Genomic DNA, 13,690 nt, shown 5'->3' on the forward strand with positions numbered 1-13,690 from the left:
CTTCGACTGAGACTGCAAAGCTGTTGTGACGCAACATAGCATTCGCTTATGCCCCAAAAGCTGCTGTTGAATCTTTCGTGAAGTTGAAGGCAAGATAATTGCTTTTTGGTCCTGGAATGCCTGGCGTGAGTTACGCTGCTGTGCAAGCGGGCCCATAACGCCTAACTGCAGTTGTGCTTGTGGAGAACAGGGATACTTCAGATGAGCAGCTTCGTCGGCAGTAAACACATGGAAACAGTCCCGTCAGCCTTCTTCCTCGCAATTTTTTTCGAACAAGCCCAACTGCGCTGTAAAGAGCTCGCAACCGACACAGGGCAGCGTCACTTGGTGGTGCGGTTATTTTAAAATTGTCTTTCACTTGAATTAGTTTTTCCATTGCTCAATAAATCGGAACGCTCAGGTAATCAAATAATGGAATGCTTTTAAGGAGATTTTTAGCTCACGTCATTATACCTTTATTAACCAGAGAGAGAGCAAGGAGAGGAAAGGCAGGGAGGTCAACCAGAAGAGCATCCGGTTTGCTACCCTGCACTAGGGGTAAGGGAAAGGGGAGATAGAAAGAGAAAAATAGGGGGAGAATGAGCACTGAGTACACGTGGGACGATGTACAGGGACACTATAGGCGGTCTCCTAAACCGGTGCACTTCAAATACAGAAATAATGCTCGTAACGCTTTTTGTGCCAGTGACGGGCGTAGCCACGGTCCGAGTATCTTTGACTCAGAGAACGGTCTTGAGTCCAGCCGGTTTAAAGTTGTCCTGAGAGAGGGGCGTTGTACGTCGTAGCGAGGACAGGTACATAATAGGTGTTCGATGGTTTCCTCGCACATACAGGAGCCGCACATCGGGCTCTCGGCCATTCCCATACGATGTGAGTAAGCGTTCGTGAACGCCACTCCCAGCCACAAGCGGCGCAGCAAGGTTGCTTCGCCGCGGGAAAGGCTAGATGGCAGTTGTAGACGCAGCAAGGGGTCCAACTTGTCCAATCGGCAATTGAAGGCACTTGAACTGCATAAAGCTTGTGACGTTTTGCGTGCAAGCAGACGAAGTTCCCTGGCAGTGTCCGTCCTCGTCAAAGGTATTGTACGCGTCTGGGTGTCTTCGTGGGCAGATCGGGCAGTCCTGTCAGCAATGTCGTTGCCGATGATGCCACAGTCAGCAGGAATCCACTGGAAGACTATGCTGTGCCCTGTTTCCAGAGCATGCTGATGCTCTTCCCTGATGTCAGATATCATCTGCTCGTAAGTTCTGTATGATGTAAGGCTGACTTGATACTGTGAAGGGCTGCCTTAGAGTCACAGAATATGACCCATTTCTGTGCCGGCTCTTCGGTGACGTAGGTCACAGCTGCATGGAGGGCTGCAAGCTCTGCCGACGTAGATGTAGTCATATGTGACAATTTGAATTTAACTGCAACTTGCTTGGCTGGAACGACGAATGCGGCAGTTGAGCTGGTAGGTGAGGTCGAGCCGTCGGTATGTATATGTATGTAGTCATGATATGTCTGGTGCATTAATAGGAGCGTCAGTTGCTTCAGAGCCAGCGATGGATGATTGGCCTTCTTGGTGATGCCGGGAATAGAAAAATTCACTTGAGGCTGTCGCAGGCACCACAGGGGAGATGAAGGCTTCGACGCCGGTGTAAACGATGACGGTATACACTCTTGATGGGCGCTAATCACTTTTGAAAAGGTCGCTTGAGGTTTCTCCGCTGGCAGGGAAGCTAAGTGATGGTCGGGGATCCTTGGCAGATGACGAATGTGCGCTCTGAGGGAGTCAGCAGCTACGTGAGTCTGAATCGTATGATCTCTCGCGATGGCTATTGTTGCTGTTGTTGAGGTGCACCGAGGCAGCCCTAAGCACGTGCGTAGGGCTGGACCTTGTATGCTCTCAAGAGCCCGAATGTTCGCCTTGCATGTATTTGACAGAACTGGCAGACTGTAACGAAGGAGTCCCAGGAGCAGTACCCTGTGCAGCTGCAGCATGGAATGGACTGGTGTACCTCAGTTTTTCCCGCAGAGAAATATAAATACCTGTGCAATAGCAAATAACTTCTTCTTTAGATAGACGCAGTGAGGGGTCCACGAGAGGTTACGGTCGATGATGACACCCAGAAAGCGATGCGTCTTAACATAGGACACTGCTTGACCGTTGATTGAAACTGGATACAGTGACATTTGTTTGCGCGTAAAGCCAACCAATGCGCACTTTTCTGTAGACACACTGAGGCCTTGTTCTCGTAGATAACACGCCGTCATGGTTGCCGCCCGCTTAAGCCTGGCCCGCACCTGAGGCCGAGTCACGGCAGAGGCCCAGATGCAAATGTCTTCGGCGTATATAGAGACATGAACTGTCCGCGGTAAACACTCCACAAGTCCTACCCAGACGAGATTGAATAATGTAGGGCTCAGCACTCCACCCTGTGGCACACAACGGCAGATGTAAGGTTCCGAAGTCGGGCCATCTTCAGTCTGTAAGAAAAACCGCCTCTCGCTCAAATAGTCCCGAATCCATTGATACATCCGGCCACCAACTCCCACAGCCTCAAGTGAGTTCAGTATGGCGTCATGGGCGATGTTGTCGTAAGCGCTTTTGACATCGAGAAAAAGTGCAACTGGTAGGCGCTGGAGTATTTTCTGTTCTTGGACCCAGGTAACGAGGTCAATAACATTGTCGATGGATGAGCGACCTCGACGAAAGCCAGCCATGGCATCCGGATAGATGTTGAATCGCTCGAGGTACCATTCTAAGCGAGCAAGGATCATGCTTTCCATCACTTTGCCGACGCAGCTTGAAAGCGCAATCGGACGATATGATGATAAATCAAGCGCAGACTTTCCAGGTTTCATAATGGGGATCAAGCGGCTCGATTTCCATTGTTTAGGAACAACGCCGTTTCGCCAAGACTCATTGTAGTAGTTGAGCAGCTCACTACGTGCGTCATGTTCAAGGTGGCATAGGGCAGCGTACGTTATGCCATCTGGTCCTGGTGACGAAGAACGCCTGCAGGTCGCTAACACAGCGTCGAGCTCTTCATGTGAAAATAGCACGTTCACTTCTGGTACACGTGCCTCAGGGACGCCATTCAATGCCGCGTCAGTAGGGATGATCAAAGATCCAGAAACCCGCACACAGAACTCTTCAGCCACTTCAAACTGCGAGCGGTGTTGGTAGAGGGCCAGAGCAGCAAAGGGCTTCCTTTGATGCGGGCATGAGCGAAGACCCCTAACCGTTCTCCATATGTGTGAGAGCGATCTTCGGGGATCAAGCGTCTGACAGAAAGATTTCCATCGCTTGTCTTCCAATTTATCCATACGACGCTGAACTTTCTTTTGTATGCGTCGTGAAGCCCTGAGGTCTAGAACCGATTTCGTGCGCCGATACCTTCTTTCCGCCTGTCGGCGTTCCGCACGCAGCTTCTCCAGTTCTGTGTCGAAGTGTGTTCGCCTTGCTGACCTTGTGAGCGAGCACATGAATGCTTTCATTGAGTCTGCGATTTCGTCTTCTATATTGTGTGAAAGGCCTTCCCGACATGCGTCATCCATATGCTCCTTAAACCTTGACCACTCAACTGTACGCAAGACTGTAGAGGAGCATTGCCCAACTCCACTAATCTTGATGTATGTTGGAATATGGTCGCTTCCATGTGTCTCTATGTAAGTAAACCATTGGACGCTCGAGGCGAAGCGTCGTGACACCAAAGTCAAGTCTAAGCAGCTACTATAGGTCGTGCCTCGCAGAAATGTAGGGCTTCCATCATTCACACAGCACATATCATGGTCAGCAGCAAAGGAGGCAAGACTCCTGCCCCTGGTATCAATTTTAGTGCTTCCCCATAGCTGGTGATGCGCGTTAAAGTCACCTGTGATAACCCAGGGGCCATTGGTCATTTGCAGTATTTTCTTGAGCCTTTTGCCATCAAAGTGACCCGCTGGGGATATGTAGGCTACAATAAGTGTAAATTACACATTCTTCTTTTTTACATGCAGGCAGACATATTGGTTGTCGTCATGGGGCTCTACCGCGTGAGCGACATACGTAACATTCGTGCGGATGTAGACGATTACTTTGCTGCATGCTCCGCATGTGGACGAGGCGAAAGGTTCGTAACCAGACAGTCTTAGTGGAGTCGATGTATTTGGTTTGCATATGACCAGTATGGGGAAGCGATTTGTAAAAAAGTTGTCGCAGTTTCACCTGAAAGGCGAAGCATCAATTGCGATAGCAAACTTGTAGAGAGCTATACGGAGTAATGATATTAGCTTTATCAGCTGTATAAACTTGGACATGCAGCAGCATCGGCAACACGCAGAACTGTTGTCGACGCCATCGGCGTTTTGCCCGCGTTAGCTCAAAATGCGTGCGGCGTTGGTGACTGTTGCAGGAGCCTCTGATATAAATAGGCACTTGGTGCCGCAGCTAAACGTCGCCTCCCTTCCCTCCCCCTCCCCCACGGCCTCTCGCGCGTCGGAAGAAGGCGCGTTTGCTCTACATATATGGTGATTGTAAAGGAGAAAAGAGACGCCTACTTCTGCAGCCCTTAAGCGAGCACAGCGCAGAACGCGCGTTTGTTCTCCGCCGTGCGTTCACTCCCCGTGAAAGACGCGCCCCTCGCGCCATTTCACTCGCACATACAGCGTTCGGCGCGCGGCGACTATTTCATCTCCAAATGACGTCATACGGAACCTCACGGCGACGGCGACGGCAGAAATCTGCTTTTGAGTGTCCATATAATTGCTATCGCAATAAAATGAATTGGCGAAAGTCTGCTATGCAGGTCCTGAGTCCTCTGGCATTCCACTGGAAGATCGACGCACCTTTAACTTCAGTGCGGAAGACGACTATTGGTCGAGCCATGGTGCTTAGACGATGCTAGCAAGCACTGGATTTAGTGCATCCAGTATTTGCAGAGCACTTCGAGCTGCAGGTGTTTGTAACTTGTTCAGGATCATGCGGATTGTATTAATTAGCGACTGCAGCATTACAGTCACTTGCCTGTCCTGGTCGGACAAATCACCGACAGTAGACGCCGAGGGTTGTCCTTCAGAAGTTTGCCGCGTTCCTGTTGGTGCTTGCTGTCGTTTTGGTAGGGCCGGCCAAGATTCGGCAGATGTCGTCTTCTCAGTGGTTTTGTCCTTCGTGGTCCTTTACGCATTGTATGGTCTGGGCGGCAGAGGAGGAGGTGATGTCACAGGAAGTGGCAAGCGCGCCGTAGAGGCAACAGCCTTCCTTAAAGAACGTCGGCGACGGGAACGTCGCCTCCTGATCTTAGCGGCGGCTTCTCGATGAGTTGAATGATCTCTCACCATTTCTTTCAAGATGGTCATTTACTTTTTAATATGTGGGCAATTCTTCGATGAAGCCTCATGTGACCCGCTGCAGTTCGAAAACTTCATTACAGTGGCGCCACATTTATCTGCATCGTGGGACTCCGCCCAGTGGGGGCTTGTTGCCTGGTTGTCACAGATACTGCTCACGTGCCCCAGTTTCATGCATTTGCGGCATTGAAGAGGCTTCGGTATGAAAGGCCGCACAGCATGTCTGAAGTGTCCCACCTTAACATGCGAGGGTACATGGTTACCCTTGAATCCAACCTTCTCGCAGCGTGAACTGCCTATCCGAATAACATCAACAATGACCTCGTCATTAGCTGGCTTAACAAGAATTGGCAAGTCGTGGTTAAGGATGGCTACGTCGACGTCGTAGGTAACGCCAATGACTATATCAGATCCCAGAGGGATGTAGGAGCGCACCTGAATGCCATCAAGGTCGGTTACGCTGCGTAGAGTGGTCAAAGCACCCGCGTGTTGGACATCGACCGCTAGTAGATTTTTGCGGGTGTTCACTCGAATGTCTGATATTTCATTGGGCACCAAGGCTTCCAGTAACATCGATGCAGATTGTCTGTTAAGCAGCTTCATGTTAGCGGTAGGAAGCACGGGCACACATATGATGGTATTGGCGTCCGGCCTTTGCGTCTGTCTTACTGTTTCCGTACTTGACGATGAAGACGTCCTAGTGTTCCTTCTCTTCGCTTTGCGGCTCTGCACAAGTTGGAAGTCGTCATCGGAAGGGTCGTCACTGCTGAGAGAGTAGACTTGGGTGTCCTCGCTGTCGCTTTCGCTCTGTTGACCGACCCGCTTCCTGGAGGCGGCCGCCGCTGACGCCGCCGTCGCCGGCAGACGTGCAGGGTCGTCCACGTCCATCACGACCGAGCAAGGAGCGAAGACCAGCGGATGCACTTATATTTGCACGGAAATAAACCGGAGCTAGAAAGAACAGCACTGTGTCAAAGGACGCTTCCTTTGTAGAGTTCTATAAAACACGTTGGTACATGGTTAATTAGATTAATTGTAGCGCAGCAAAAGACGAGTGACAGCAGAAGCAACTCAAACAGGGTCACACGAAAAATTGACTTATTTTCGGACGCATACAGATTATATATACAGGTGTACAGCATATGCGCGACAAGTAGAATCAAAAGCGATATCCCAGAAAGTTATATTCGCAACTGTAGATTAGAATAGAAGGTTCACTTACACATGAATGACCTTTCTTTTTGAAGAAGTAGGCCTCCGCCAACTCGCGCGCAACCGTATCATGATTTCGTTTGAGAATTCTAGTAGTTCGGAGTGCGTGTTCACACGTGCAAGATTTTCCGTGATGAGGAAAGTGTAGCCAGTTCCGTTCCTTATGGACAACGCGAGCTTATGCGTTCCTTACGGACAACGCAAGCTCTCGTAAGCGATCATGCCGTGCAAGCTAGTTTTTATTTGCGAGTTTTCGACCTCGGTTTCAGCTTGCTTTCCCAGTGCGGGGCTATCTTCTGTCACCGAAGCAATGTTAAAGAAGTTTAAACGTATGCCTCCGAGTTCTGAAATTCAGTGTCGGAAAAAGGAGACACGACCGATTGTCATACCGTACTGTCAGAGTGGCACACGATCTAAAATATGTAGCTTGAAGGTATGACGTGCCGGTGATTTTCTTTGCGCCGTGGAATCTAATATTTGCAGGGGCGTAATGATAGACGGAAGATAAAAGCAATGCTCTGAAAAGAAGCATGCGAGATATTTTGTGGAGTGCTCTATGGGAGTATACAAAATTCTGTTAAGCTGTGGGAAGATATGCAATGATCGCTTACGAGATCATGCGCTGTCTATGAGGAACGGTATGGTATGGTATCCCTCTTTTGATGGTGCACACCCACTGCAGGGGATTTGCTAAGATTTGGATGGTAATAGGAGACGTCTGGTAATAAAATAATTGGTAAAGTTGTCAGAAGGAAATGAACAATAATAACATATGAAGAATTTATGAAAATCTTCTTGAAGCAACTATAAGTTCCTCCACGGCTGAGCAAATATCCCTGCGGCAGTTTCCAAGAGATGGAACTTACTGACATCTTCCTCATCACTGTCAATCTTGCACATGTGAATCCAGACTGTAAGCTACTCATATTCCAATAAAACTAATTCGTGATACGGTTGCACGTGAGTTGGATGAGGTCTATATTATCAAAAAAAGTGATTCAGGTGTAAGTGAACTTTCAATTGCAATCCACAATAACGAATATAACTTTCGGCAATATCGGTCTTGATTGTGCTTGTTGCTCATGTGCTGTACACCTGTATATAAAATCTGTTCTGGAAATAAATCAGTTGCGAGTGTGCACCTGTCTGTCGTCACTCGTCTTTTGTTGCGCCACAATTCTGGTAATTAATTGTACAAAATCACTAATGTTACATGACACGGAGAGACAAGTTATGCGGGATGGCCTCCAGATACCACTTACGTTTACGATCAAGACGATATATTTTTTTTGGCAGGACGTTTTTCACGACGAAAGACGACGTCAGAATCAACAGATCGGATAGGTCGTATCATCCTTCCTCCGTCACCATGAACTTCTAATCGGGTGATAACAACAATTTCATGGAAAGTAAACAACAGTTTACTAAATACATGTTTAACAAACAACTTTTGCCGATATGCGAGCGCAAAATTGTAGATGGCCACTGCGTTAATTGCATTGATTTTCGGCCCCGTCTCAAGAGAAAGGCTCCGGTCATTCTATGGGCGATTCTTCTTGCGACGCTGTCACCTAATGTCGGTAAAAGATTGCGTCAACGACCTCCTCTAGCTGCCGAAGAACTGGTACATAGGCTTTCCTATGCAATGTCTCAATACATCTGAACATGTCGACGCAGTGGACCTTGCTGCGGAGCTGTCCTTGAACAGAAGACGTGCGATGCAGACACCTTGAAATACAAAGCCCCCCCGCCTCCCCGGTAATTCTTGTGGCATTCGAACGTCGTCATAACTTGCTCTTCTCACGCGATAAAAAGTAGGGCTTGAAGTTTATGGTAAAGAACGTCGAGTTGAAAGCACGCACGCCTTGCGGCCACTATTTTTCTTGAAGACGTTGACAAAACCGCCGTCTCACACACAGATCTCAACTACAAGTTTAAGTGGGTAGTTTTGCCTATCACACACACTTTGAAGAAGTTCGATATACCTGTACTCGTTTGTCATAAACGATTGTACACACGGGCCTTGTTCACAATATACTGTATATAAAATAATTTGCGATATATCAACCTTACTCAATCTGGACGTTATGAAAGGCACCTCACCGGGCCCCATCGGAAATTTCGGTTCTGCACTGGAAGACGTAAAGCAACGTCTAAGGATCATATTAACTAAAGAGTTTTTTTCAAACCGGTTTATTATTAGTGGGAACAACAGAAATTGAAATGTCGCGTAACCATGCTGTCAGGAGGCGAGCTTCACTACCAAGCTAGAGAGTCTCCCTTTCTGACTCGATTTCTGTCCGCAAGCGACATTCATTCCCTCCGTTATCCCATAGCAGAGCGGGAGGGATCGCGTCACAATTACGTCAGGAACCGCGTCTGCCTTTTTTTTTCCTTTTTTTTATTTCGCGGTGCATTTTCAGTGAAGTTTTGCACTTTCTGCATTAATGGTGACGTTGAAGGCAGTGAGTCTGACATTGACGCGTTTATGAGCGTGATCTTGATCCTCCGACAGCATGCGCGACTCCCTCGATAGGAAGGGTGCGCGGGCTTTACTTTGAAATTTCAGCTGTTCTCGAGTCTTGCAACGATGTTACTCTGCCGAAGCAGCTCCTTTGTCTGTTAGGGATGTCCAGACCCGGTGAGGGGTATATTAAGAGAAGGTATGCAGAAGACGTAGTTTGCAGTTTTGTTCTGCAGGTCACAAGAAACCAACGTATCCATGGAGTTCGAAAGCTTACAAACTACATTTCTTGAGCACAAAACGGTTCTTAAGTTTTCATATAATGTGATTGATATAACGCGGGCTCCGCTGCGTTTTGTCAACTACGTCTAGTTATCAGAGTGGACTTAGCGAATAAGCTCAGTAAAGAGGATTAAAGTTATTGCACTGTTCCAGCCTCGCCGTAGCTTCACGGGAATGTTTGTCCTTTGGCACACAACGAGGTGCGTTCAAAAAGAAACCAAACTTTTGAAATAGCGCGCCAACAGGCAGAGGTGGCGCGCTGCGGCTACTAAGCGCACGTAGCAGCAGGTTCAGACACCAAACTGTCGTTTGCCGCGTTTCGCTCTGACTGGTAGTTGGAGAGTTACAGCCGCTGAAGTGAGCACATGCACTAGGTGTTGGTCGGATTATTGACAATGTGACAACGAAAGAGACAGAAGAACAACCTGTGTGTGTGAAATTTTACACCAAACTTGACAAAACGTTCACTGAGATATTTCAATTCCTTAATTAATCAGATGGGGAGGACTCTATGAGGAGCAAGGTGTGCTATGAGTGGTTTAAGCGTTTTGAACACGGCAGAATGTCGGTCGGTGAAAATCCCAAGCCTGGAGGACTTTCCATATCAACAGATGATGACCACGTCAAGTGATTTCGTGCTGTGATTCGTGGAGCTCGTCGTTTAACTGTCCGAAAAGTTGCTGACGGAGTGGGCATCAGCGTAGGATCACGCAAACAAATTTTGAGTGACAAACTTCAGATGCAAAACATGAATGCAAAATTCGTGCCGAGTTTGTTGACTGACAATTAGAAACAGACCTGTGTTGAAATCAGTCAGGAATTGCTTGTCACTGCCAATGACAATGCAACCTTCCTTAAGAACATCATAACACGTGATGAGATGTGGGTTTATTGCTGTGATATTTAAACGAAGGTGCCGTTGTCGCAGTGGGTGGGCAAAGGGTGTCCTCATCAAAAAAAAAAAATCAAAGCCCTTTTCTTGGTTGAAAGATGGTTGAAAGCGAAGCTTTCTCCCATGCAAACTGAATCAAAGTCAAAGTCCAAAGCCAACGAAAACGCAACGAACCCAAGAAATGCTGAGCGACCCGATGCGATGCATATGTGATTTCATTGCTTGTTTAGTATTGTATTTTTTGAACGTTGAAATTGAATGAAGACAGATTTCATTAAGTTGCATAGTCTTTATTTTAGATCATGTAGCCGTTGCTTATACGCACACACTCACACTTTTACGGACTTCATGCCGTTGCCGATACACGGGATCGGCCTTACGGGCACGATCGCGCTCGCACTTACGTTCGCGTAGGGCAGCCTCTTCTGCATAATTGCGCTGCACCCGTAACCTACCCATGTTGACGGCCGGGAATGCATTCCTTGACGCGCGTAATGCAATGCGGATATGACAGTTCGTCTGGGTAGCGTGGCGTTGCAGTTCCGATTGTTCTTATCGGTAAAATTGTGAATGTAAAACTTAGTGTTTTACGATACGTATGTCGTGTGCCGTGGTTCTATTGTGTGCGCAGATGCGCAGATAGTTCCATTGTGTAAGTTGGCTTTCCTGCAGTGCATTTTCGGCATAGAAACATAGACATGGAAAGCTTCGCTTTAAAAGCACGCATGAATCGGTCAAAGATTAAGATGGTGTTGGTTGTGTTTTTTGACTGCAAATGCATTGTCCATAAGGAATTAGTACCATGTGGTCAGATGGTAAACAAGGAAGTCCACCAGGGAATTCTAGTGCGTTTGAGGGATTCTGTGCGCAGTAAGACGCCTGAATTGTGGGAAAACCAAACCTTTAGGTTGCGTCATGGCAATGCGCCGGCTCACGCGTCGTTCTTTGTCGATAGCTATTTAGCAAAACATCAGACTCCCGCTGTGCCCCATCCACCATTTTCTCTGGACCTATCCCCAGCAGAATTCATCCTGTTTATCAAACTTAAAACCACGTTGAAAGGACGTCGTTTGCAAACCACATATGAGTTTCAGAACAATGCGACAAGAGACCTGAGCACCATCTCAGACAGTGCGTTCCAGGAGGCTTTCCAAAAGTGATAGAAACGATGGGAACAGTGTATTTACGGTAGAGGGGACTACTTTGACAGGTGTATTGCCCAATGTGCTGTACAATAAGCAATAACGATGTTATAGCAAAAGTTCGGTTTCATGATCATTTCGGTGATTCAATAGATGTGGACGGACATCATTATGCAGTTTGTCTGTAATGACGAATAGGGAACCTCTGGCCAGGGACAGGAAGACACTGCACATCTACAGCTATTTTTATTTGAAATGATGAGGTGTTATGCACTGAATGCATATTGTAATGTCTTTGATGGAAGAAAGAATTGCCTGTTTCTATACAGTATGAAGCATAGTTTTTTTATTTGTGTGTGTGTGCTTGTGTGTGATTTTCTTTACTTGCGAGGTACAACGACGACCCCAGCATCTCGCGATGACGTTGAGTATCCGTAGGGTGAATTCATATATAATGGTGAACTGTGCACTCAGTGGTCGCGCTATTATGAAGTTACCACCGTAAAACCGAGAGCGAGCGCCCGCTCATTGCACATGGCGAGTATGGAATAAGTAGTCTACAGCAGCGACTTTGTTACGATTTATGATCTCTTTACTGATTGAAATGTAAATATTTTTTCTACGTCAAAACGAGGCACCACAACAGTGTCCTGTCGTGGTACACTCCCTGTCACAACCAGGTGACACTCTGGCGCCCTTGCGGTTTTCCTGTAATTACATCCTGGTATGAAGGCCTCCCAATACTGGGAATTCGGAGGTAACCTAGGCTTCTTTTCGCGTTTAAATAAAACGGTGAAAAAAAAAACACCACATCCACAATGAAGAAAACGACGAAACGTCCTTCCTCCTGTCTGCTCTCGCTTATCGGTGAGTGCCCGTCACGTCATTGAGGTCTACCTACGCTAGAAAGACCCCGTGCCCTCATTACGAGCATTTAACGTCCACCGCGGCTCCCCGGGGCGTAATTAAAAGCTAAAACAAAGCACGTGCGTAAACTTGGGCGACGCCGTCGCTAGAAGTCGTGCGCTGGGAGGCGCCGTCCTTGACCGAGCTCCGCCGCTCAACGGCGACCGCCCGCTTCGCCGACTCGAGAGCCGAAACGTGCTCTTAAAAAAACCTCTCCCGTGTGACGCTGACTGACTTCGCGCGCTCGTTCGATCTCTCGTGTAGCCCTATTTTCGTGCACAGCCAAACACACTCACGCAGAGCGAGTCTCCTGAATGAGACGCCGTCTCGCGTGAGCCGATAGGAACGAGCTCAATCAATGTTTCTTTATGTATACACGCGCCTGCCGGGAGAAAGTAAGCGGAGTGTGCGCGCGTGATGTCAGGCCGTGCGCGTCGCGTTTGTTCGCGTTCCTTGTGTTTTCGCTGGCGAGAACGATTTGCATTCAAATGAGGTCGGCCGTTGTGTCTACCTCCGGTCGGTGCCTGACGTGAGTGGTGTGCCGTACGTGACGTCGACTCCACGTCGTTATCTCACGTACAAGGTCACGTCGTGTACAGGCCTGCTTGCTTTTTTTTTTTTCATTTCGCGTTGTCGAGCGCGACTACAAGCTAAGGTATACATAAGGATTACAAAAGGACGCTGCCTTGTCTGTGTCCTTTCTGCCGCCGTGGAACATGTTGGCTCCAGAAAAATGGCGCCCGATATAATCTGCGTCCCACGAAGAAACAGAAATTGCGATACTATCGCTTAAAAGCAGATGTGTCTCTGAAAACACTGCCTACCCTGTTACGAATTTGTTACTTCGTTGTCCGGTTGGTAGTGACAATGAAGACATCGCAGCACACTCAATAACAATTTAGTTACCGCAGGAGGATATGTGCGCGCACAAACTATGTAAATATGTCAGTGAATACACGGCGGTATGTAACCTAATTTTCTAAAGTGTAACTTAAACATGCACTCCATCTTCTTTAACTGCACTTTGTATGTACATAAGTCTACCCACATTGTATGCGCTAGAACATGAACCATCGAAACAGCACGAAACAATATAAAGATCGCCAGTGCCGATAGATTGTATGCAATGTGGACCTCCTCCGATCGACCGCGCACGAACTGCAGAAGCATAACTCTTAGTACTTTACTGTATGTAGGTTTCTTTTTTTCTTATCTGGTTTACATAACAACGCTGCAACGGATTTACGACACAAAGCGATCGCCGTAGCTGATTGCAAAACGATAATCTGGTTACAAATGTGAAGCGTTTTCTATGTTAACACCAAAGGAACCAACACTAAGCAGGCGTGTGGGTGTAACAGATAAAGAGTTTGCCACGCAGGAGAAAGGCAACGAATTAGGTCGATGAAATGTTTCCCACTGTAAGCTCATGCCTTTTTTTTTTGAAGGCTTATTTAGCCTTGTCATCGTTATTTG

This window comes from Dermacentor silvarum, chromosome 3, assembly GCF_013339745.2.
Source record: "Dermacentor silvarum isolate Dsil-2018 chromosome 3, BIME_Dsil_1.4, whole genome shotgun sequence".
NCBI classification, from domain to species: domain Eukaryota; kingdom Metazoa; phylum Arthropoda; class Arachnida; order Ixodida; family Ixodidae; genus Dermacentor; species Dermacentor silvarum.